Here is a 27,474-nt window from a genome sequence, read left to right as displayed (position 1 = left end):
AATCCTGAACCCACAGACCAGAGATATAAGAGTAATAAACTGCTTTACGCCACTAGGTTTTGGAGTGGTTTGTTTCACAGCAATAGATAAAATAGATAACTGGAAAATCATCCAAACATGAAATGATAAAATATCTGATGGTTATTTATGAGTGTGTGTGTCACCAAAATGAAACTTCAGCCCCACAGTTGCCTCAGTCCTAGAACAGGAAAACATTTTCCTATGGCTAGCTGCCAGTGGGTGTCTGAGAAATTATGGGTAACTGGAATGAGTCCTCAGTATTTCCAAGTACGGTGAAAAGGGGAAAAGCCTCATTAAGTTTTGTAAAGCAACAAAATCTATGTAGGCTAAAATCTCTTCTGCAGAAATCTGAAAAAAAAGAAAAAGAAAAAAAAAAGAAGTCTAAAAGGCTAATTAATAAGAGCCCTCAAAAAGTTTCTGGGTGAGGGGAAAAGGGCTCTGGATTGCCTGCCACAGTCGAGGTTAAAGTTGGTATTGGACAGTAACTTAGGGCTGTATAAATACCGTACCATTCATTCGAAATCGTGTAGACCACTAAAGGCAAATCACTTTATAACATAATTTGGCAAATACTCATGCAAACCCACAAAAGGTAACTAAGAAAGATTCAGACAGATATGTTAAACTCATTTGTATTGTATGTATTTTTTTTATTTTCTGTACATTATGATGTTTTGACACCTTAAAAAAACCCTTTCTAGCTGAAAAGAGACTGCCCCCTCCCCTGGGGATAGCCAATTCTTGGAGATAGCAAAGGGCCCGGCTGGGAGCATGCCTTTGATATGCAAACTAACCAATCCAGAGCCAGACTTCCTCATTCTGTTCCCTTCACCCCGGATACAATGTTCCTCTGCCTTAATCATCCCAGGGCCAGGTACCAGGCAACTAGAGACCATCCCCATTGCCAAAATCCCTCAGAAATTATTCAAACTAGCCAATCCTATTTATCTTGCTCTGCCCTTCCTTTCCCTCAGAAACCCCAATAAAGATTGTAGCCTTCTCTTACCAGGCCATATCCAACACGGACATTCTTAGAACATCACTCAAAGGGTTACATGTTCAAAGACTTAGCTGAGGTCAAGTGTACCTGGGGGAGAAATCTGGGGTGGGTGAGGTTACACTAGTTTAATGACCGTGGGATTACAGAGAGGCTTTTCTTGGCACAGAGACCTAACAACCTTCAGACTGGTGCACTGATGTCAGTGAGGCCTAGTCTGGGAGTACAGATGGGTTAGCACGTCTCCCATTATAATCAGAAAACCAACCCAGAAACTGTGACAGTAAAAGAAGTCATCATGTCCCCTTCCTTACAAAGGGGAACAGGTGAGAAAGAGGAGAGAAACTTAACTGCTTAATTCCAAAATTCAGTTTCTCATGTCATCTAGCAGAAAACAAACTTACATGGCTTTCTAAGTACCTACTTCAATTAGTTCCTACAAATAAATATCTAAATGGTTGCATAGTTTTAAAAAGTACACACAGCTTTAAGTTGTTCATGACTACAAACCTTCTGAAAGTGCAGCCTGTCTCTATTGCTGAGTTATGAAAACTACATGTTAAGGTTAGAAGGCTGTACTTTACTAGAAATACAAGATAAAATTGAACCTTCTTGCCTGGTGATATAAGTCAAATATGTTTTATTAATAATCCATGTTAGTGGACAGCAGATACCAAAAAAACATACAAACATGTCTCAGTTCTGCCTTGAAATGCTCTATCAGCAGAAATCAGATTTCTTATCTTCTCAACTTCCGAAAACACTGCCTTCATTTTCCTATAGTGAAAACAAATTAAGTCAAGTCTTTTATGCTCTTACAGATCCTCTACCTTCACCGCTGCTCATCTTCTGCTGGTAGGTTGATCAAACAGGCAAACACGGACAAACAGGAGACAAACTCAAAGGAATGTAGGAGAAATTTGGAGGTGTAATTAAAAGAATTACATGTCTGCCTTTTTGTGTCTTTAATTTAGGAAGTCAGTGGCTTAAATCACGTACTTCACAGCATGAGTAATGCACAGAACGTCTGTGCTGCAGCTACATTTAAAAGGACTCTCTGCCACCCAGACTGAAGCTAAGTGGCACTTTTTTCACCTGATCAAAACACTTAAGTGATTTCAGCAACCGACTACTGGTGGTAATCTTATCTGGACATTCCTGCCATTGGGATCTTTCTACCAGCTTCTTCAAATAGACTCCAAGCTGCCATTCAAGCATTTTTAAATACTGCCAACTCATTTCCTAGATGAGGGGCCAAGAAAGGGTTTCTTGCATTGGGGTCATGCCAGCTGGATTGGGGTTAAACATTCTCACGCATCATGTCAGTTTCTGGACATCAAGCTCATGGACGGGCCAAATGACTGATGCTTGAACCACTAGATTGCTGTCTCCTTCCCCAGATGGTCTCATTAGTTCTTTATTTGATGCGGCAAACCAGCATTACCTGAACAGGACTGTGAGTACAAAGGCCTTTCAGGAAGCCATGCCTGTCCAGCCCTATCAGGTTAACAGATCACCAAAGTTAGTGGCCTTCTTGCCAGGCCATTGGCCTTTGTTCAGGCAATATATAAGCCCAGAGGAACACATACAATTATGTGTAATACCATGTTACTCTACATAATACTATATTATTTGCTAATAGTGGACAGTAAATTTGGGGCCATTTTGGTTTTTTTTAATTGGAAAATATATTTATCAATAGCAACCCAAAACTATTCCTATATTTCTGATGGCTTCTTTCGTTGATAGACCCAGATGATGCCCTCTCTTCAGTTCAATTTCCTTATCACCATTCTACTCCTAACTCTCTCAAAGTCAAATGTTTTGAGTATAATTTACATGTCACTCCATTCACTGATTCACTTTATGTGTGTGTTTAACATTGATTTAATGTTTGCTAAGTGCCAGACCACGTGTTAAGAACTGAGATATACAAATGCATACTCATAGGAAGAATTTGAAAATGAGAAACATATAAGCTAAATTGTGAAAGTACCCTTTATCTTTCCCAAATTTACTCCTTCTTTAGAGATAACTACTGTTAACTATATTTTCAGTATCTTTTAAAAAAAAACATTGATATATATACATGCACTCACACACAGTCTGTGCGTGACAGTCTAAGCATGTACCTATGGGAAGTGTTGGGGGTGTATGTGTGTCCATGAACAATTTCAGATATGGTATTCATGAGCTTAAAAAGTACATATTATTGAAAATTATAATAAATGTTCTTTTTAAATTCTCACTCTGATCTTTTTGTTTATACACATTTTCAGAGTTTGCAGAAAGAAGACACCACTGGACTCACAGCCAACCAGCACAGAGGCTTCTGCTCTGTAAATATTCCTCTCACTCAGTGATTCAAAAAATATTTATTGGGCTTAGACCATCTTCCAAACACTACACCAACTAGGAGTACAAAAATGAAGATGTAGCCTTATCCTCAAGTCCAGAACACACGAATTAAAATGAATATGTGTACTATTTTTCCAAATAATGTTCTTATTTTTTAAGAAAATAACCTCAAAAATCCTTTTGGATTTAAAGAATTAAAATGATTTAAGGAATTAAAGTTAGTTGTATCAACTGTCAGGTGTTATGATAGTTGTTCAAATATTAGCTTGCCCAGGTAACAAGACATGACGACTCATTATTAGTGCAGGTCTCCCTGGAAGAGCCTTAAGAAGTAACGTTGCAGGTAACTTGAGAAATGGGCAGATTTTTATATCATACTGGCCACACACATAGTAAGGTTGATAGTAAGATTGGTTTAGGAGCACTCTGTTTTCACTTGTTTATAATTGAGGTTGGCTGATGTGGTCCCTAATACAGGGACAGGGAAAGATGTGACCTAGAGACCTGTCTCTCCTCCTCAGGCGACAATCATGCAGGTTGAGAGAGCTAAAGGGTTCATTTGGTTTCTTGTCCCTCTTTCCAATTGGGAAGGAAAAGAAAGTGATTTTGGAATGTGCTACAGATGGTCTTTCATAGCTGCCACTAAACTCAGTTTTAAGAACAACATCTTCTAGTGAGAGAAGAAATTACACAACAAATGTCCCTGATCATTTTTCTACATAGGGCAAAAGCCCAGTTATAAATTACATCAAGTACTTAAATCATGGCATGACCTACAAGTGACCTTTTGCCTTCCGTCAGTCCAGCCAGCCTGGTGACTCCCTCCAACCACTGTCACCATGGATGCTGCATTACAGCTGAGATGGAGGGTGCAAGGAGATTTACTTACGTAACCCACAGGGCCGTCTCTGTCCCAGCCCTCCGCTCACATTAACACTAAGCAGTATATAATTTAGAAAAGGGGAAATGCGATCATAGCTTTTGCCCCCACACTGCTATGACATTCCAGGCTTTTATGTTCAGGAAGCTCCGTGTTGATCTTGGCGTCCCCATGGGTTAAAATCTTGTTTAAATGTTGCAGCCTTAGAATAGTCTTTGAGGTTTTTCTGTGTTGTTTTATAAAAGGCTTCTGCCTGATTATTTACAGATGCTGTCTCTGAGAAAGCTGAAAATAGTCTCACTACGAATGCTGAAGTTTGAACTCAGGCTTCCCTTACTATTTTATGGTGAACAGTTCAATAGCACTCACAGGTTGGGCTGGTCAACTGGCTTTTAAATGGGGTTTCTGTCAGTGTCTCCAGCATTGAGGTTTCTGTTGACTTGACCTCTGCCTGTCAAAGGAGTTATTCATATCTGTGCACTCATTCAACAAATATTTGCTGAGCCCTACTACGTGTCAGGTATTATGTTAGGGGCTGGAGACACAGGGGTGAAGACCAAGGCTCTGCCTTTGAAGAGCTCAGTCTAAGGAGAGGAAGTAAGTGTGATAAACGCTGTCACAAATGATGGGGTCCTCTCACAGGGCACACGGAAGGGAAGGTAAACAGGGAAGTCAGCTCAGTTACTCAATCTCTCTCCCACCTTCACCTGTTTCTATTAGTCACAATAGACAAGGTAGGACAATCAGGTATGGATCCCTTGTCTCAGCTTTTCCCTTCTTCGTATCTGAATCAAGCCTCTGCCTCGGCGGGGCAGCGGGGGAGACATGTTCTGTAATATTTCAGATTAAGAGAGACCCAATCTTGTTCTTCAAAATCTCTAGAGAAGAACTTGGTAGAACCTTCATAAATGTGTCCACAGCATTCACTAGCTTAGGCAGACAGTTCTTCAGTCTCCATAACTATAACCCTTGAGGTAAAGTCACTCTCTTCTGCAGCAGGCATGGTGGAAAGACTGCCTCTGTGGAAGCATCTGCCCATAGAGTCCCGCTGTGGCCTGCTCCTTTCCAGGCGAAGCAGTCCTGGCCCCTCCCACCAGAGCTCGCTCAACTCCTCTCAATGCTTTCAGTGTCGGGTCCTGGACTCACTCCAAACCCTCCTTATCCCTTCTCAATTACAAAACCCAGAACTGGGCCAGGAAAGGAGTGTGCTGGGCCAAAGACTTTTCCTTCCCAATTCCTGCAAATTCCTGAGAGTCTCCACAGGCTGGTTAAATGAATCTCTTTTTACAGGATAACCAGGGGAGACTCTGGGATGACAGCACTGGGGGAAGAGGTTGAGGAGAGTAAAATACCGTTCTTACAGGTTTAATTAAGGACACATGGCCCCATGGGCATCAACATTACCACTGCTGGCACCATGAACTTCTCTCTGGAGCCATCAGGACATGTGGGTGAATATTGGAGAGGTGCTTTTGGATCAACAGTAGTGCCATAAATCACTGTTACTGAGTTAAAGACCTCTCCATGTGATTTACAACTTGCAGTAATAATGACCTGGTGAGTTTAAGAACTCACCACTCCATCTCTTATTCTAAAGTCTCTTCTTAAAGAAAAATGGACCAAATCTAAGCTGAGAGCAATAACATCACATCCCATCTTTCTATAGCATTCTTTTTATTTTCCAAAGTACTTTCCCACACGTAACTTCATCTAATTCTCACCATAGCCTTGTGCAGTGAATCTTAAATACACTAACTTACAGCTAAGGAAAGATAGGCAAAGAGGTGTTCTGTGACTTGCTCAAGATCACAGTATCACAGGAAGTATCAGAGGTTGGCCTGAAATGCAGGTTGGCCTCACCTGTCTCTTTTGTACTCTACTATTTGCAAAATATATCACAGCTTATATGGCAAATTTTCCTATTATCTTATTGGTCCTCAAAACATTCCTAGCATGCAAATAAGGAACTAGCAATAAGAAAAAAAATCCAGAAAATAATTGTGAAAAATTCTGAAATGGATCAGAATGATTAATGGGTGTTATCAGCAGAAAACTAGGCATTGTGTGGTGCAGCCTTCCAGGTACCTGATTGTAACAACCTACTGATTATCTCATTAATGAGCAAATTAAATAAATCCTTGACACGTGTTCATTTGATATCTGAGAGTCATCATTTACCCTTTTAAAATAATCACCCTTTAACAATGGCTAACACTTCTTAAGCACTTACTAGAAGCCCTTACTAAGGGCTTTACATACACTGGATTCTCACAGCCATCAGAAGGCAGGCACTCATAATCTCCATTTTCTAGATGAGAAGATAGAGGTTTAGAAAGATTAGATAGCTTGCTCAAGGTCCCAGAGTCAGTAAAAGAGGGAATCACTTCTCTCTGAGGCCACTGCTATTGATTTTTCCTTGGGGTCTACAGTATCTGGAACTAAATAATTAGGGCAGCAAGGGTCCTCAACAGGGGTGGGCATGTGAGTTCCTCTGGAGCAATTGTGCATGGTGGTCTGCAGTTCATGCACCATGAAGTTAAAGTCATTCTCATTCTGGTTGTTGATCAACATCCTACTGATAGACAATTTCCAAAGTACTTTCCCACACGTAACGTGTACTCAATGTCATCTGTCTCTCACGCAGCATGAGTTGAGGGAAGGTAGTGTCCTGGATACAGCACTGGCCCCATAGTTAGAAGAGGTACATTTGTGGGGCGCCTGGGTGGCTCAGTCAGTTGAGCGTCCAACTTCAGCTCAGGTCATGATCTCGCAGCTCGTGAGTTCAAGCCCCACATCGGGCTCTGTGCTGACAGCTCAGAGCCTGGAGCCTGTTTCAGATTCTGTGTCTCCCTCTCTCTCTGTCCCAACCCACTCACATTCTGTCTCTGTCTCTCTCAAAAATAAACATTAAAAAAAATTAAAAAAAAAAAAAAAAACAAAAGAAGAGGTGCATTCCTGCCCTGGCTCAGCTACTGAAAAGCAGTGTCACCCTAGACAAGACAAAATTTTTCTGGTTAGTCTAAAGTAATGAAGAGCAGATGGACAAGATGGTCAAGGAGGAGGACAAATTCAGTTATGCCCACAATGCTAACAAAGACAATGTGCATGGAGTAACGTACGTGGGTCCCTGCCCTTTCAGTACTTAAATCTGGGCCTCCGGGGAGGAGAAAATCCTCATTTAAAAACTGGTAAAGAAGCAAGAATTGCAGGTCATCCAGTACACATAGGTGGAAGCGTTCTATCTCTTGTCCCCATGGGCAGAACTGTCCTGGGTGATCCCCACAAGGCTGAGCCCTTTGGAAGCCTCTTCAGTGGATCTCTGGGGGTAACTCAGGGATGCAGCCCTCTTGGAAGAAAAGTGAAACTCTATGGCTGGGACTAACAAGACTGAGGCTTATCTATGTAATTACTAATCTCTAGAGGAAAAAGATCTTTTCTTATTCATCTTTGTGTCTGCCCAGTGATTGACACAGCTCATAACTAATCCTCAAATGTTCACTGAATATAACTGAAGATAAGCCCATAGCTAGTTAAATAATTAATACAACGAACATTTATTAGACATCTACCACATGCTTGGTATTATCCCAAATGAAGGAGATGCCAAGCCCACCGTACCACGTTCATGTGGGACATGCTCCCTGGATTCCACTTTCCTCTCTGGCTGTCTTTGGGAGATATTATTTTCTCCTTTCAAAGTTGTCTTTGGTGTTAAACTATTGTCTTTTAAAAGTGCACAATTCTACATGAACTGTTATCTGCCCTCATGGAGGGCCTACTTAATGACATTTTCCTGGGTCACCTGGGTGGCTCAGTTGGTTAAGCATTCGACTCTTGGTTTCAGCTCAAGTCATAATCTCACGGTTCATGAGTTTGAGCCCTGCATGGGTCTCCGTGCGATGACAGTGCAGAGCCTGCTTGGGCTTCTCTCTCTACCCCTTTCCCACTCATGCACATACTCTCTCTCTCTCAAAACAAATTAAAAACTTAAAAGAATAAAAAGTAATGACATTTTCCCAACAAATGCTGACTGAATGTTTGCCATGGGTTATGCTATGTTCTGTGTGCTGGATTAAAATGGAGAAAGTCTTTCCTCCCACAGAGTTTATGTTCATTTTAAAGTGAGACAATGTTGGGAGGAAACAGATGAAGCTAAAAGAAAACTTTTTAAAAGGCATCCAAATTATAAAGAGAGAAGTAAAATTGTCTCTATTTGCAGATGAAATGATACCATACATAGAAAACCCTTGGGGTGCCTGGGTGACTCAGTCGTTTAAGCGTCCGACTTCAGCTCAGGTCGTGATCTCATCACGTTCATGAGTTTGAGCCCTGCGTCAGGCTCTGTGCTGACAGCTCAGAGCTTGGAGCCTGCTTCAGATTCTGTGTCTCCCTCTCTCTCTGCCCCTTCCCTGCTTATGCTCTCTCTCTCTCTCAAAAATAAATAAACATTTAAAAAAAATTTTTTAAAAAGGAAAATCCTAAAGACCACACCAAAAAATGGTTTGACTAGTCAACAAATTTAGTAGTTGCAGGATACAAAATCAATATACAAAATCAATATACAAAAATCAGTTGCATTTCTATATATTAACAATGAACTATCAGAAAAAAAATTAAGAAAAAAGTCCCATTTAAAATTGCATCAAAAAGAATAAAACAACCTGGGAATAAATCTAACCAAGGAGGTGAAAGACCTGTACACTGAAAACTGTAAGACATTTATGGAAAACTGAAGATGACACAAATAAACGGAAAGATATTTTGTGTTCATGGATTGAAAGAATATTGTTAAAATATCCATACTACCCAAAGCAATCTACAGCGTCCCTGCAAATTCCCATCAAAGTTCCAATGGCATTTTCACAGAAACAAAGCAAACAATACTAAAATGTGTACGGAACCACAAAAGCCCGCTTGTCAAACAATCATCAGAAAGAACAAAGCTGGAGGCATCAGGCTCCCTGATTTCAAACTATGTCATGAAGTCATGGTGATCAAAATGTATGGTATTGGCATAAAAACACCCACACTGAGCAGTGAAATAGATTAGAGGGCCTAGAAATAGGCCCACAATGATATGATCAATTAATTTATGACAAAGGAGCCAAGAATATACAATGGGAGAAGAATAGCCTCTTCAATAAATGGCCTTGGGAAAACTGACAGTCACATGCAAAAGAATGAAACTGAACCCCTATCTTAGACCATATACAAAGTCAACTCAAATTGGATTAAAGACTTGAACATAAGACCTGAAGCCATAAAACCTCTAGGAGAAAACACAGGGTATAAGCTCCTTGACATTGGTCTTAGCAATGATTTCCTGGATTTGACACTGAAAGCAAAGGCAGAAAAACAAAAATGAATACGTAGGACTACTTCAAACTAAAAAGCTTCTGCAAGGCAAAGGAAATCACCAACAAAATAAAAAGGTAACTATGGAATGAAAGAAAATATTTTTAATTGGGTTATTTGGGTGTTTTGCTATTGAGTTGGATGAGTCCCTTGTGTATTTTGGATATTAGTCCTTTACTGGATATGTGGTTTGCAAACTTATATTATACTAGGAAACCTTAAAAAATTGTTAGAAATCTTGTCTTGAGTTTCAAAGATAAAATAAAATAACCTAAGCAATAAAAACTCACACTTTTTATATCTCTTCAGATCAAGTTAAATGATGGCAAAGAAGGTTGATTTTCATATGATTCTGTGGTAGTTCCCATTTTCAGAGAATACAGAAATCTGATCTTTTTGTTAAAAATAATTAAAAATAATTGGTTACTTCAAGTTACTCATTGAATAACTCCAAGTGGTCAGAACAGATGCCACGGATTGCTCAGCAATCTATTATCATGGCTAAAAAAGTGACTGATTAGAAATGATATCCAATTGATACATACAGACACATGTCTGTGGGAGCTCATTTAAAAGGAATTAAATAATGTATTATTCCCCTAATGAATGAGCATTGCATTTAATTAGGTAACTAAACACTGCATCTTTTTTTTAGACCTAAATTAAAAATTATAAGCCAATATAATTTGGGAGAATAATAATTAAGACACCACACTATATATAATGGCTTTCCATTAAGATTTCATTAACTTAATGTTTTTCTCCCTTTGGATTAAATTACATCAGGCCAAAATGAACTTGCCCTAGAGCAAATTTTCTAAGGAATGAATGTAACATTTACTAGGAAAGACAAACACAGTAAAAGAATTTTTTTTTAGATATTTTTTAGCCAGATGGAAGGCTTTACTTTAAAAATGTAAAAGGTCATAAAAGCCCCCTTTTGGGGGGCAATCATAATTTTTTTAATAGGCCAAAGTGAATATTCTTAACATACAAATGTGACTTTTAATTCTTTAAAATGCAGTGGGGAGTAAGTTTTCCTTAACAGTAAGAAGGAAAATCCCTCTGAGATTATGAAGCCATAGAATTTGAGACTAAAATTTGCTCACATCAAGATGCTGTTAGTTAGCCATCTGCTTCATGTATGTGTTTTCTTAATGAAAGCATTTTGTCTCCCCACTAGTAAGGATGCAGATTTCAAAGTATTTACACTATTGTTAGAATAATGTGTGCCACAAGAGACAACCTCTATACATGGCAGATTTGATAAACAACGCAAACCATTTTCTTATGCAATTCATTACCAACACAAGCTAGCAGAGAATATGCACCAGAGTGAAAGGGAAGGTAGGACTGTGTGATGGTAGATGTCAATTCGAATGTCTGATTTAGGCCAATGTGAATAATGAAATCTTAGTGAACAACCAAATAGGGAGAGAAGCCCTACAATCTATGAGTGATTTCCCATCACCTTATCTATTGCATCTAAGCACTCTTTACTCGCTAATCCTTATTGCCCTTATTTTCTTTAGGGAGATGATTCTTTTAATTATACTCCATAGACAAGAAATGTTTATCAATTTATAAGTTATACATTTATAAATAAATTTATGAATTCATAAAGGACTGTTTAAACAATAAGTTTTCCTCCAATAAGAGAATTTATGCATATCTTTTCCTTAAAATGAAGTGATAAATTATAAATAATGTATAAGTATAATAACGGTACTAAATTTAGATATGGAAATTACCCTCAAAGCTGCTGGATGTGAATAATCAAACCTTTTCTTTCTATTAATGCTTCTGGCTGAGAACGAAACAAATGATGGAGACTTAAAGAAATGGAAAAATCCTTCACACGGTTTCTTGTGACCATGAGTGGAGGGCAAAGTCTTTTTCTGTAGAGTCCAAAGACAAGATAAAATGTCTGTGATTTGGAATCAGAATGGATCTGCTGCTCCACTAACCATGGCTTGAGTATTGCCATAAACCTCTGATGGAGGATTCCCCAGTAGGAGGTTGCAAATGGCAGTTCTTGCCATCTTGATATTTTGTAAAGAGCCAAGGATGTGAACCCTCACATCAGCCAAAATTATCCTTGTCCATGTCACACTCTCTGTGGTGAATTTGGGTGGTTCCTCCTTTGCCAGTGATTCTTCCTATTGCCCCACACAGGTGGTCTCCCTTTAGGGTTATCACATCTGTAATTTCAAAAGACTCTAGGAAAAGGTCACCCAACCTAATGAGGGCAAGTATGTCCTCCACCTGAAACCCAAGAGAAAGGCTTTCACAAAATCAGCTGCTTTTGTCAAAATACTAAAGTCCTTGGTTTCTTTACAAGTCCTGATTCCACATTCCTGAATTTCAAGGTAAAGCGTATCTGAAGTCGCAAATGTTCTACAATAGGAGTAAATCTCTGCATCCGTTCTCTTTTAATGGCATGTATCTGTTAGCTGGGACTGGAATTTTCCTTGTTTCTTCTTTCCCACCTAGGAATCCACGGCCAGAGAGGGGTGGGAAACCGGGCCTCCCCGCGGCCGGGCCTCTGCCCGCCTTGTCCATGGGCTGCTGTTTCCCTGGGCCCCTGGGCCATCCTGGCGGCTGGCCTGGGTGAAGCTGTCCTCAGCCCTGGCGCACTGTGCCTCCATCCTCGGAAGAATTTTTCCAGTCCCAACTTGTGCTTCTGGCTTGAATGCGTGTGCGCTGCCCTTATTGCCCCTATTTTAATTCATAGCTCTTATCACTGCCTGGCATCACAGGTCTATTGTTTATTAGTTTATTTCCTGTCTCTCTCAGTAGAATGTAAACTGTCTCAGGGCTGGGTTCTGGTTTGCTCACTGCTGCATCCCCAGCTCCCGGAACAGGACCTGGCACATGGAAGTTATCAATAAATAAATCCTTTGGAGAACTACAGACTCTGTACCTAGATAACTTTGCTTATTAATTACCCCTATTTTAAAAACTTTTATTTTTCCAGAGCTCTTTCCTAACTGCCTAATTACTTACTAGTGAATAAATTATTTATAGTGCATTTGAAAGATAATGTTCCCTTTCACTTACATGTTACATTTGAAGCTTACAGTGAATTAAAAATCTCTAAGGTTTTATTTGTACAACAAAACTGCTAAGAATATGAGAATAAATGGGCTAAGCTCAATTTATTAATCCAACTGAGTATATAAAAAGTAGAAATTTAAATTCTTTAATTTAAATTTAAAACTTCTTTAAATTAAAAAAATTTTTAAATAGTCGACTTTAAATTATTTTCAACCTACCTTCATATCACCACAAAAAACAATTACCGTACAGACACAGGTCCACCTGAAGATCTGAATATTCTAGGGGCACCTGGGTGGCTTAGTTGGTTAAACATCCGACTTCAGCTCAGGTCATGATCTCACGGTTCATGAGTTCAAGCCTTGCATCAGGCTCTGTGCTGACAGCTCGGAGCCTGGAGCCTGCTTCAGATTCTCTGTCTCTCTCTCTCTGCCCCTCCCCTCCTTGTGTTCTCTTTCTCAAAATAATAATAAACTAATAATAATAAACATTAAAAAAAAGAACTGAATATTCTAAAAAAGGGAAAACTTTTACTGTAAAGTCATCATCATGTGAAAGAATATTTTTAGGACCCAAAATGGAGAACAAGTAATAAAACTAGTTTTCCCAGGGGTGCCTGGGTGGCTCAGTTGGTTAAGGGTCTGACTCTTACTTTTGGCTCAGGTCATGATCTCAGGGTTCTGAGGTAGAGAAGCCCCAAGATGGGCTCTGTGCTGAGCATGGAGCCTGCTTGGGATTCTCTCTCTCCTCTGCCCCTCCTCCTCCCCTGCTCCTGTGTACTCTCTCCCTCTGTCTTCCTCTCTCTCTCAAAAAAAAAAACAAAAAACAAAAACAAAAACAAAAAACAACCAAACCAAAACAAATAAACAAACACTAGTTTTCCTGACAAGTGTTTTGCTAACCAAAAGGACCAAAATTTTTAAAATACAGAATGATCCCCTGATGGTACCCTTCATCATCTTTCCATGTAAACGGTTGTCCACTTTGTATTTGAGTGGCAACATATAGGAACCATGATCACATCATGTGGCCTCTTACAGCTGGTCAATACATTTTATCTTGACAGGCTTACTATGTGGGATTTGCATTCAGCGCTTCATTCTCTGCATCTTGTCTTATACTGAAGATTCTTCAGGACGAGAATCATGCCTTATTCACGTTTATTTCTTGAGGCACTTTGGAGAGTGCCTCGTACACACTTGGTGTTCAATAAAATCTTAATTGAATGAATGAGTGACCCATGGAATGTGGAGGAGGAAGGAGAGAATAAAGGACCACTGAGGTGTCTAGCTTGGGTAAATTGAGGAAAGTGGGAACTCATGAGGAGGAGTCTACTGGGAGCAAGCTAATGAGTTTGACTTTGGATGTGTTGAGTTTGAAGTGCTATTGTATCTCTGGGTTGGGGTATCCAGTGAGTAATTGGAAAAACTGGGCCACAGCTCAGGAAAAGTACCAGAGCGCCTTCTCTCACATTCATTGGTTCTTGCTTCTTTCCAACGTACAGAGGGTTATGCTAGAAAAACAGCAGCAACAGTAGTAGTAGTGATGATGATGATACATGCTAACACTTAATGAACCATTGCCATGTACCAGGCATTATGCTAAGAGTTTATATACATGATTTTATCTAACTGTTACAGAAACCCAATGAGGTAGTTCTGGTATTATCTAGGGAGGTTGAATAGCTTGTCTGTTGTCACAAGCCTATACCTTAATTATTTTACAAAAATCCAAACAAACCCAAGAAACCTTGAAGAGTATATAAGGAGAGTACTGCCATCCTGAACTCTACATATCTTTTCTATTTGTTCCTCTACACGCAGGTCTGGAACTGTTTCCACAATGAACCTGGGCTTGATTATGGCCATTCACTAACCTCATTAATTTATTAATTCATTTACTGACAAGTATTTATTCAGTTCCACATACTATGTTAAGTGCTTACACCTACATTAAAACAAGTACTAAAATAATGTTATCACTAACAATAAAAATCAAAGATATAACAGTAAAAGAAGCAACAGACGACATAGACATTCCTACTACAAAAGGAGCCTGGGTGTCCAAGAATTCACACTCAGCTCAGCTAACTGCTAATCTGACTAGGAAACCTCATTTAGCTTGGCTGGGTCTCAGACTCCTTACATAGAAGCTAAGGGGGAGTTCTGCTGTATTGCCAGTGTGAAGATACAAATTGTTTCCGAACCATTTGATATATTAGAAAACAATTTGAGCATAACATGAATTTCACTTTGTTGCTAATGCAAAATTTCTTCTGTGACAAACACTAAGTGAATGCAGAAAACGTCATCCAGCTGAATTGAGCCATGTGCAAATACACAAAATGCGCAGTGTGTGTGCGTGCCTCCCCCCGCCCCCCCCACACACATTTTAAACACCACCCAGCTACCTCGGTTCCCTGTGTGTTGTGAGCCATTCCCATTCACATCTGGTGTTAGAACTTTCTATCTGATATCAGATAACCTTCCTTCCACCCTTTCACAAAATTCACAAGCTACAACCCTTTCAGTATCTACCTCCTCAAAGAAACTTTTCAACATAAAGTGCCACATTTACCATAGTATTTACATGCTTCTTAACATGTGTTTCTTTAATGTGTATAAAACTGTGCTAATCTTTTTACAGAATCTTATCTTTTTTAAAAAACATATGTCACTGGTGAAGTCTCTGAGTGTTGTGCCCTGTGCCCCTTACCCTACGTTTCCCATTAGCCTGTGGTTTTTATCACATGATTTTGCATAGTGCAGTGGTTTTTAGGAAGGCAATATGCTGCATGATAGCAGAACTGACTGTACTCGGATCATGCTTAAATTTAATGTTCAGTTCTGCAAAACTTCACTATGTCATTCCTAGATTGAATGTTTACCTTTGATAGTCCTTTAAACAAATCTTAACATGCTGAATCACATCAACAGGAGGCTGAAAATAAAAAGAATTTAAGTATGAACTTGTTTCTTCCCCCCTATAAGGGAAAAAAGGACCAAGTCATACCATTTAAATGACCACACATTTGCTGTCCATTTTGCTACTCCCTCAGGAAAAGCACCTACTTCCTTACATTTGAAAATTCAGCACTTTAGAAAGGCTGGCCCTTGGTTTCCTACACAATCAAGGATGCTTGGGGCTTCATTTAAGGTAGGACTGGTATGGGCCCAAGAAACTTAATATAGTCAGAAGATTACTGGCGTGTGGCTGCCAGTTTTTTCTCTGAGACTCCTATGGCAACTGAACAGCTGGCTTCTTACGAGATTCTGGCATCCCGAGGAGGCCCTGAAGTCAAGTTATTGCTTAGCCCAGAAGCCGATCAGCTCTAGGAGTCACCACTTGTGGAAGACAACACAAGGTTTTAGAGGCCGGTCCTGATCATCACCTCCTAAATCTAGGTCTGCTCTGTTTCTTAAAAGGCTGGAGAAGAGATCTGCTGTGGCAGGTGGTAATCTTCTGAATATAATCATGGGAAAAAAGAGAAGAAAGAAGGAAGTTTAGGGGTGCCTGGGTGATTCAGTTGGTTGAGCGTCCAACTTCAGCTCAGGTCATGATCTCACAGTTTGTGGGTTCGAGCCCTGCACTGGGCTCTGTGCTGACAGCACACAGCCTGGAACCTGCTTCAGATTCTATGTCTCCCTCTCTCTCTGCTCCTCACCTGCTTGTGCTGTCTCTCTCTCTCCCTCTCAAAAATAAATAAACATTAAAAAAAAAATTGTTTTAAAAAGAAGGAAGGTTAAGTACCCTGCAAGATTGTCCATAAAAATCAAACTCATATCCCAAGAGGGAGTCATTACACAATCATAGGATGCCATCTTATTACTACTAATACTATAACACTACTGAACTATTATCCATATATCATTAAGCCATTCTTACTGGTTGGGAAAAAGGAACAGGAATTATTAGAATACATGCTTTCCACTGATGATGTAAAACTGTGAAAGAACATGCCAACCACTGAAAAGTGGTTCAAAGCATCATTTGAAAATGGAAGAAATAAGGGAAGATACACAGTGCTTAAAACTGAAGATGTTTTAAAAATACATAAACTGATAATGGTTGATAATGACCCAGAGAGATAAATGTGATACACGCTATTTCCATGACAAATCTCCATAATTGGTGGTGACTTGCTTTCACAACCAACCTTGCACTAGGTTTCTATCACCCATGTTTCTATATTGTCTGAGCAGCCACATCTAGCTTATTCTTCCTCCACAAGGCCTCTCCCGGCCACTCTTCCTCACTGTCCTGATCAGCTCAGGCTACCACCATCTCATGCCAAGTGGGATGCAATGGTTGTCAAACTCAAACCCCTATCTGAGGTACCTCCTCTCTTATCACTTCCCTACTCACACAGCCATCAAAATTATCTTCCCAAAATTCATATTTGAAGCTTACTTTCTCTTCTGCAATCACACAATGGCTACCTTTTCCTTACAGAAGTCTTTCGATGGGTTTTAGTGCAAACATCATCTCCACTGCACCCCACTGTTCTGGCCTAAACTATCTTCTCCTGCTTCATCTCCCATCCTGGCCATCCCTACATTCCCCAGTTGAGCCAAAACACTTGCCATTCACAGAAGTGTCCTACATGGCCCCTGCTCCAGGCCAATGCTCAGCCTAGGTTGACTAGCAGCTTTCTGGTGTTATTTAGTACTTAGTCCTGATACTGTAATTCTCTTCACTTACACTTCCCTAGCTGGATTCTGAATTTGTTAAAGATTTTAGCACCCAGCACACTCTCTTGCACATAATGAACACTATTAATATTCACTAAATGTAATTAGGCTGAACTTATAAAAGAGAAAGGATGAGAAGTTAAATTCATAGAAATATATGGCTGACATATATCTGAAGTCTCTTTTTATACATAGCTTTTTCCTGAATATTCTGAGGTAGACAAAGCATTCAGAATTTTGCCTGCTCGATAAGAATCCTTCTGGATATCTAAAATCTGAATATTGCATTATACTGAATAGCCTCCTACACATAAGTTGAAGACACTTATTTGTTCTCAAAACACAACAAGTGTCCAAATATAATGACTATTATTTTGATGGGTTAGGCTAAAGAATTTCCTGGAACTTTGCACTCTTGTTTCTGATAACACACAACAGAAATCTGGACTGAAATCTAGACTCTTCATCTTCTGTTCACAGCAACTGTCCACAAAAGACTCTGATTGTGTTTCTGGCAGTCAGATATTCTTAATAACTGTTCACCTTTCCCCTCTGGTCTTCCATGTGTCTGTGTCGTCTCTGGAGAGAATTTAAGTCAGAATCCGTGACTAATGTGCATAGTATGTCAGCCAGACTATTGCTACGAAATAAGCTCCAGCTAGCCAGCCATCAACTCTTTGTTGCTTCTTGGTCAAGTTACTAGACTGCATGAAAAAACACTACTTAGTGATTAAAATACTGCTCAAATAGGCCCTGCTCTGCCACAGGACTAACTAGACAAAGGGGTCTTTCTCAGCTAGAGATCTGTTTATTTTACAGGTAACAAAGGAAAAAAGAAAGGGTGGCTTTCAGGAATTTAGATGTGGGACTCTACGGTGTAAATGTAGTTTGGTACAGACATCTCATAGATCTCTTCTGTGTTCAACTGGGATTTTCAGGCCTTACTTCCAGTTTATCTGGGAGTCACCTGAATCAAAAGTCACAACCAGAGGTAGCCATCACAAGGAAGCATGTAGATTTCCTCTAAAGAGCCATAGAAGAGTTTTATGTTGTTCTTTGATGATCTTACATGTGTTCATCTTTCCTTCACAACCAGACTGCATGTTTCCTGAGGCCAGGTTCCATGTTTTATGTTTTGTTTGTATTCCTCACATGGCCGACAGAGTCGCCAGTGTTGAAATATATAGCACAAGCTCATTAAATATCTTGAACTAATTGATTTTGCTATAGGAAGTAGCACACTACTTGTGTCTTTCAGAGATTTCTAGCTCATGACTAGAAATAACCACATATTTATATGATCCAGCAGCTTCTGAGGTGAAAAGCATTCCCTGAGTAGAATAAAATTGAAGATGGAGGGGGTGGGGGGCAGTGGAGGAAGGGAGTCAGCAGTCACTAAGGAGAAATTACAAAAATTACAGTAGGCTGTCTTGGCCCAAACCAGGGACTCTCTAACCAGGACTCTATATTTTCAGAGAACAGCTCCATTAAATATTGATGATTGGACTCTGAAAGCCCTAGAATTAAATTCCAATCCTGTTTTAATTTTATGGGCTATGCAACATAAAGACCGAGGAAGAACATCTGGGCCACTGGGCCACATGCACATGTTCACAGCTGGAAGAGATCATAGATGACCCAAGTTAAATTAGCTTCAGGGTGGCCACCTGCACCACATTTTTATTTCTCTCAAATTCTTTCCCCTGCCCATTTTGACCTGTCCCATGACTCTCCACTTAAACCGAATTTTTTTTAAAGTCTATTTCCGTAGTCTCTTTTCTCTCATACTCTCGAGTTGGTTTTCATTGCATTGGTGGTGTATGTGCACACACATGGAATGAGGCACTTGCATCATTTGCTCAGTTGATAGCTGGTTGAGTTATCTTTCTTTACTATATTCCTAAGTACAATTAGAAAGGACAGGAAATGACTCCAGGGCTAAAAGTTTTATTCTGATTTGGGTAAGTGGTTTGAGTCAACCCAGATGGTGATACTTCATGTCACAGCATGTGACTAAAAAGAAAAGTCTTTGGAGAAATAATAGGAATGACAAGAGCTTGCATTTACTGAGCCCTTACCAGATGCCAGGCACTTTCTCCTAAGCTCTTTTGCATCTATTAATTCACTTAATGGACTATTTGAGCTACAAAAATGGGTTTTAAAACAAGTCTCCAGTATTTCTCTAGCAACTAATAAAATAGACTAAGGAAAGTAGAATTTAAAGCTTTGACCTGTCATCCCAAAGCACACATATTTCTGAAGAAATATAATTTTTAGAAATTTATAGTCTATGTACACATGGTACATGTATATAGTTGAGTATAATTCAGCTTTGAACTCTGGGATATATTTTGAGTTTAACTTTTAAAAAAATGATAAAAGGGGTAAGATGACATATGTGCTAGATTGTAAAGTAAAAGCCATATTCTTAAATGAATGTAAAAAAGAAATTAATTTGGCCATAGAGATACTGTTGGATCTAGAAAAGTAGACACGAGTGATTTCAGATGTTGTACTCAGAATGCCAGCATAAACCTTACTCTCTTACAACCCGGGCTGACAAATAAATTAATAACTTACTTTTCCTAACTCCTTTCTTCCAAGTTGATAGCTTAGCCTCAAATATAAAATTGTACTATATCATGGAGCTAAAATTCATTCTAAATTTTAATATACTCAATATTTCTGCCAACTATTATTTTTAAACACATTAAAATCTTAAGTGAACATATGTCATTTTATCTGCAATACTTTAAAAATTTACACATCAAGTTTAGCTGTGCTTTATAAAAAAAGAAGAGATACAATGCAAGATCAAAAACTCTCATTCCACAAAATCCCAAGCACCCCACATCTACAAACTTTCACTGAATCTCTCTGAATAGTCACAGAAAGAACAGAAGAAAGAACAGACTAGAAGTCTGGGGGCAAGGCCATAATTATGGGAAGTTAAAGAAGCAGCTGGCAGGAAAGAATAATAAATAAAGGAAGCAGGACTTATAATTTTGGATAGGAACTGGCTGTTCCTATTAACATGCCTCAGCTATCTGGGAAACTTTTTCCAGAATTAACTCAAACTTCTCTACCTTCCTCTGACAGTGCCCTTGCTCTGAGAAATCAAGGGCATCTCCTCATTCTTTGTAAATACTTCCACAATGGCACATTCTTCACTGTTTTATAATTATTTGTTTCCATGTCTGCCTTTTCCTCAAAACCATGAACTTAAAAAAGAGATTTTTTTTTGTTTCCTTCATAGGCACTGTCCGTATGCCTATACCAACCAAAAAAGTAGCTCATCTGAAGATGAGCTTAATAGTATTTGTTGCATAAATGAATGAATGAATGAATGAACAAGCAAATGGAAAGAGGTAATTAGGCTGGCAAGGGAGAGAAAACCTAGAACACAGAGAAGAATACCCTCACAGCCACAACAATTCAAATTTTCTGAACCTCATGGTTTCCAGAAGTATGAAGTTTTTTCATTTTTCCAACTTTCTCTCTCTCTCTCTCTACCTACCTAACAATGTGTATCAAAATATAATTCACATACCATCTATTTGGAGAATAGCACATGCAGTAATAATAATTAGGAAATACTGCTAATACCTTACATTTAAATAGAGTTTTACATAAAAGCATTTTCAATATGTTAATGCACTGGATTCTCCCAACATTTCTTAAGCACCCGACTTCGGCTAAGGTCATGCTCTCTCAGTTTGTAAGTTCGAGCCCCACATCTGGCTCTGTGCTGACAGCTCATAGCCTGGAGCCTGCTTTGGATTCTGTCTGTCTGTCTGTCTCTGCCCCTCCCTTGCTTGTGCTCTCTCTCAAAAATAAATAAATAAACATTAAAAAAAACATTAAAAAAAACATTAAAAAAAACAGACAAGCATATCAAAACTACCATGTGATACAGTGAATGCCATAATAAAAGAATGTAAAGTCTCTCTCAGCATTATCATTCTGATTTCCTTTGCCATTTCTTTCTCTTAAAATGAAGTTCTGGAATCTAATAACAAAATATTGCCTCTGATGACCATCATTAGGAAATGGGAAGTGTTACACACAGGGATTCTGAGCCTGTGAGCCAGTGCTATTCTCCTCAATGCTGGGGATGTCTAAGGAGTCAGTCAGACAAGGATGCAAAGAATGAAGAAGAGGTTACCAAGTGTGAAATGTAGACTGGCATTTCCCTTCCTTCATATTCATGCTGTGGCTCTCTGATTTTCCATCACCACAATATTTCCTATAGAGATGGATTATAAAATTCAAGTCTTCGATTGTGACATCTACATAGAGGGCATTTGAATATTTATCTGCAGCCATGACTTCTCTCCTGAGCTCAGTGGATGGATCCACCTCTTTGTGGATACTTCTCCTTTAAAATCTTACCGTGACCTCACGTTGTTTACCTCAAATTAGGTAACAGCAACAGATTACCTCACAAGTGTTCCTGATTCCAATCTTTCCTTTCTTTTAACCCATTTTATACACTAGCATATACAAATGCTCCTAAAACAGAGGTTTGTAGTATGCCTTCCACTACGTGACAGCATGCAAACTTTCTAAGCTGATCTGCAATGACCTCCTACTCTCACTCATGGCAGGTTACCGACATACTGGATTGGAGCAGAGGCAGAAGCTTGCCTCTGGCACTTGATTGCCATGACCTTGGGCAAATAGCTGAGCCTGCTAGGACTGAATAAAAATCTCATGCCAACGTATAGCCCCAGAAGTAAGAAAGGCTTACTTCCTAGGTTTTCTATGTTCCTGCCCTTTGTTCTTTGCATATCCTGCCTCTCCAAAGTGACTTCAAGTATCACCTTGCTTGTGAAACTTTCTTCAAGTACTCTGGCCCAGAATGACTTCTGCTTTTTCCAAACTCCCAGGACCTTTACTTCCAGCTCTTTTCATAATCCTAGAGCCATCTCTCGGAAATCTAGAAGTCACTGTCAAGAGTTCATTTGGTCCAGTCACTTGCTGGCTGGAGAGTTACCTCTTTTTACTGATCACCCGAGGCTGTCTCATATACAATCCATAGTGTTCACTAATTTTCTATATGTGTGTTAACATGGAATATATATATATAGTATATGAAAAATATGTATTCTGTACATGCATATTCTCTTTCCAACTAATGCATGAACTCTCCAAGAACAAGTACTTCTCTAATATTTCCCATAGCACCTAAAACAACGTACGTACTTGAGTACTGAACTGACTTTTAAGTATCTTCAGATTGGAGTTAAATTATTGGTCAAAATCTCCAAATCTGGAAAAATGGACGCATTAATTTTTCATGGCTGAAAGAAACCATGGGTCAAACCTGGAAGAAACTCAGTTAGCTTGTATCTCACTTTCATGTCTTTCAGTTAGTAAAATAAAACCATTCCTTTTATTTAAATATCCTCTTGGGCCTTCTATTGAAATGGTGGTTAAGAACAGTTGGCTCTGGAAGTGTGGCTGTCCTCAGGTTTTCATGGGAATGTGCATCTGTTGGCGAACTCTGAGGTACTCTTGGTTCCCAATATGTGCCTGTGTGCCCTTAATGGTGCTTAATGGTGCAGGGTGAGGGGAAGGGGAACCACTGGAAATGAATCATGGAGGCTGGAGCATAAGAATAAGGGTTAGACTATGATGGGAAAGAGAAAGCAAAGAAAGGAACATGCTCCAAACTTTTGTTCAAACATCCTTATCAGAAACAAAGTAATGAGAAAATGTCCTTCAGTATATTTATTTTATATATGTGTGTGTGTGTGCATATAGGCGTGTATATAGGTATACACACACACACACACACATACATACATATATATGTGTATATATACACACCCACTATGTTTGTCCATATTAAATAGTATTACAGTTTAAATGTCCTTTTCTTTTGTCAAATAAAAATCAACCACGTTCATACTGCACTTTGTAGATCACTGGTATAAAGTCTAGACTCCATAGCTAAGAGCTGGTCCAGTGCAAAGGCTACGGTGGGTGAAAATGCTGACATAATTGAAACAACATGACATGTGCACAGCTAATAAAGCCATGCTCCCACTTCAGCTTCAACGGTCCTGCCAGAACACCCTCTGTGCAAAGAGCCTCAGGACTGCCCTGGCCCACACCCACTTCACCTCCAGCCATCCCACCAGGGCAGCCTCAGCACAGTGTACCCCAGGACCCCCAGCCCACACCAGCCATAGCCCCAACCAGCCAGCCAAATTCACCAAGTACACATGGTCTACATAAGGGACAACCATCCACAAGATCATTCCTTCAAGTTTAGAAGTAGCTATTCAGCCTAAATCATAGAAACAAACACAGAAAGTCAGGTAAAAGGGGGAGACAGAGGAATATACTCCAAAATAAAGAGTAAGACAAAACCTCAGAAAAAGAACTAAATGAAACAGAGATAAGCAATACACCTGACAAAGAGTTTAAAATAATGATTGTAAAGATGCTTAGCAGGCTGAGGCACTTAGGTGGCTCAGCCCAGCATCAGGCTCTATGCTGAATGTGGAGCCTGCTTAGGATTCTCTCTCCCTCCCTCTGCCCTTCTTGCCCCACTCATGTGCTCTCTCTCTCTTTCTAATATAAAAACTAATAATAATAAAAAAAGATGCTCATCAGGCTGGAGAGGAGAGTGGAAGAAATCAGTGAGAACTTCAGCAAAGAGATAGAAAATATAAAAAATATAATAACAAAGCCATGCAGATAGAACCCTGAGCCCATATTTACACTGCAGTGTAAACATAAAACATCAGAAGTAGTCTTGATATGAAATTAATTTATTTTTGAGACATGATATTCCCAGAAGTGGCTTATAGTCCTGACACTCTCAACTCTTTCTGAAGCAATATATATATATATATGTTTTGCTTCTTCGTGTTGTTTTGTTTTGTTTGGTAGAGGGGAAGCAGGAGATCGGATAGAACAGGGAAAGATAAAGTTAAAATACAAGTACAGGTATGAAAAACAAGAAAACTATTTTTCTCCCATGTGAAAACAACTTAAAAAAATTTTTAATGTTTATTTACTTTTGAGAGAGAGAGGCAGGATGCAAGCAGGGGAGGGCAGAGGGAGAGGGAGACACAGAATCTGAAGCAGGCTCTAGGCTCTGAGCTGTCTGCACAGAGCCTGACATGGGGCTCGAACTCCCAAACCATGAGATCATGACCTGAGCCGAAGTCGGACGCTTAACTGACTAAGCCAACCAGGCACCCGTGGAAATAACTTTTATTTTAAAAATTATATATCTCTATATAAATGAGATATACATATGATATTTCCATATTGCCTTAAAGCAAGAAATTTAGCATTGTCAGGAACAATATCCTGAAAGCATCTCACCAGGTCTCATACTCACAATAAATGCAATTCTCCAAGCGGGAACATGTACAACACTTTTCGAGATCTAGGCAAATACTTACTGCTTGATTTGTTATGTTTTGTTTTTATTTTGCCCATTTAAGCTACTTTTACTCATTAAGATACTTTTTTTTTTTTTTTTACATATGACTTTAAAACAGAAGTCAACTCTGACTTGTTGCCCTCTTCTTACGACATTCACAGTTTGTTTCTTCCAGTTGGAAATGTTTTTCCCACGTGATGTTTGCACTCCGAGGGGAACATATAATAAAGTAATCAAACCTGACCGGGACAACAATTTTCATATGGAGAACAGAATGCCAGGGAAAAAGTGCCAGATCATACAGCAACATGCACTTGTTCTTTCAATGTGGCATAAAGTATGCATCAGCAGATTCCAGCTAGTGTGGATTTCAGAGCACCTGGGGAAAAACCTTATCAGTCTCTCCTAAGTTAAAGCTACATTTCTCAGCCTTGCTCCTTTTAAGTGGTAGATGTTGCCTATGTTGTATGTCCGCTCTTACTCATTTCAATGCCAATTATTCATATCTGTGAAAGTTCTAATAGGGATGGACTGACATTTAACTTTTTTTTTAATAGAAGAGCTTTGTTGAGATATAGTCACATACCATATAATTCACTCATTTCAAGTGTTCAATTCAAGGGTTTTTAGTATAGCTGTGCAACCGTCACAATAAGCAATTTGAGAACATTTTCATCACCCAAGAAAGAAACCAAATACCCATTAGCATCCTCCAGCTCCTGCCCCACCCCACCCCATCCCTAGCAACCACTCTACTTTCTGTTGCTATAGATTTTCCTGTTCTGACACTTCACATGAAAAGAATCATTTTGTGTATGATTTCTTCTGTTAACATAATATGATCAAGGTTCATCTATGCTGAAGCATGTACCAGTACTTCCTTTTTATAACTGAATATTATTCCATTTTATGGATTATACTACATTTTATTTATCTATTCATCAGTTAATAACACTTGGGTTGTTTCTCCTTTTTGGCTATTATGAATAACGCTACTATACGCATTTGTGTGCAAATTTTAGGTGGACATGTTTTCATTTCATATCTAGGGGCTGAATGGCTGAGCCATATAAAAACTCTATGTCCAATCTTTTGAGAAACTACCAGACACTTACCTTCTTGTTGATGTAAACAAGTTTTGTAAACAAAATCAAATGTGAAATGCAAAAAGAAAAAAAGGAATATTCTGCCCCTTTTCTAAAATAATTTCCAACCTTTCAACATTTCAGGACTATTTGCATAAAATTTTTACTATGTTACTGGCAAATTATCATCTTCTTAGAGCACTTTCAGTTGATATTAATGTATATTGCAACATTCTGTCAGCCATTTATTTGTATTAAGCAACCATAAAAGCAATCAAAAGCCTTAATTTAATTCACATTTTCCATTTGACTTCTCCCTAATCATTGTGAATTATTTTAGCCATTTTTCTTTAGAATATAAGATCTTTGAGTGCATATGCACATTAATAGGCTTCCAAAAAAAGTATGCGATTATCTTTGACAGTATGCTTTGAGTGCTCAGGACCACCTTCATAGTTATTCTTGATCATAAGTATTGGTTTATCTTCCCATGTTCAAGATACTGACTATTGATGGGCTCTTCTAGCTCATGTGATTGGACAGAGTGACTTCCTGCTGAGAATTACATGCCCATTAAGTTAGATTAAAACATGCTGAATCCCTCTTTATGAAAGACTTTTCACACTGTATAGATAACACATGCATTCAGGCTTTCTCCTTGGCTTATGGCCTTTGTTAACCAACAAAAAATGGTTATATTTTAGTAAATACTTTTTCTATTCGTAATTTGGGGTCAGCCATGGTTGTACCGTCTAAGAAATACTTGGATCAGTGGTAACTTCCTATATGGAGACATACCTTGCTCTTCTGAGCAGGATCTGACTTCATCAGAAGGCAATCAGATCTCCACTCAACCTCCCCTGGGCAGCATGAATGTTCTCCATTTCTCATGGGGGTTGAGGCAAAGCGGAGTAGCCTACCACTTCTCGAAATTCACCAGAGTTCTTCCTAGCATGCTGAATGGCGGCCACCCAGTCTGTCTTCTTCAATAGAATCTGATGACTTCACCAGACCAAGTGAAACAGATCCACCATAGAAGCACTCCAGGAAAAACAGCAGAGCGTAACCTCGGAGTGCTGAGAAACTGGTGTACTGCTCTTTATGGGCACTGTCAAAAGTTGGGGGTACAACCCAGCTTCTCCTTTTGTGGAATTCACCCCTTCACATATACTTGACAACATTATGAAGAAGCCGTTTCTAATGCTTGCATCTTTCACTAATGTAGTAAATATACAAGTAAAACTGCAAAAGCAGATCCTGTCATCCCTGATTTTATTAAGTATAAATGTACTGATCACTTTGTTTTCCTCTAGCAGAATACATCAATAAAATAATCTTATGGGGAGAAAAACTCCACCCTTCATTTCTATAATTATCAAATATTTTAGAACTCTTTCCAAAAATTGTCAACAGTCAAGGTAAATGGTAATTTGAGGGTGTAGGGGCATGGAAATCTGACTTTGGGGAACAGTATGTATGAAAATATGTATCTAAAAAGCTCAATGTGGAATGCAGCACCAACTGCAAATGAAAAACAGTAATTCTGCTGCTTTCAAATACCCAAGTGGTGGCCACAAAGTCTGTCTTTCTCTAAAGCCTGTCTGCATCGATACCTTTTGTGTCTC

At 39.1% G+C, this 27,474-nt stretch overlaps 1 protein-coding gene and 1 pseudogene across 1 annotated transcript in view; both read right to left on the bottom strand.

Moving 5' to 3' along the window:
- Positions 1 to 27,474, bottom strand: part of COLEC12 (collectin subfamily member 12) — a 194,186-nt gene that overhangs the window by 112,929 nt on the left and 53,783 nt on the right. The gene's annotated exons all lie outside the window — the stretch shown is intronic.
- On the bottom strand, positions 8,959 to 13,070 carry LOC109493346 (annotated as a pseudogene).

This window comes from Felis catus, chromosome D3 (genome assembly GCF_018350175.1).
Source record: "Felis catus isolate Fca126 chromosome D3, F.catus_Fca126_mat1.0, whole genome shotgun sequence".
In the NCBI taxonomy this organism is placed as follows: domain Eukaryota; kingdom Metazoa; phylum Chordata; class Mammalia; order Carnivora; family Felidae; genus Felis; species Felis catus.
The sequence above is the reverse complement of the archived record's forward strand: the minus strand, read 5'-3'. Positions and strand labels throughout refer to the sequence as shown.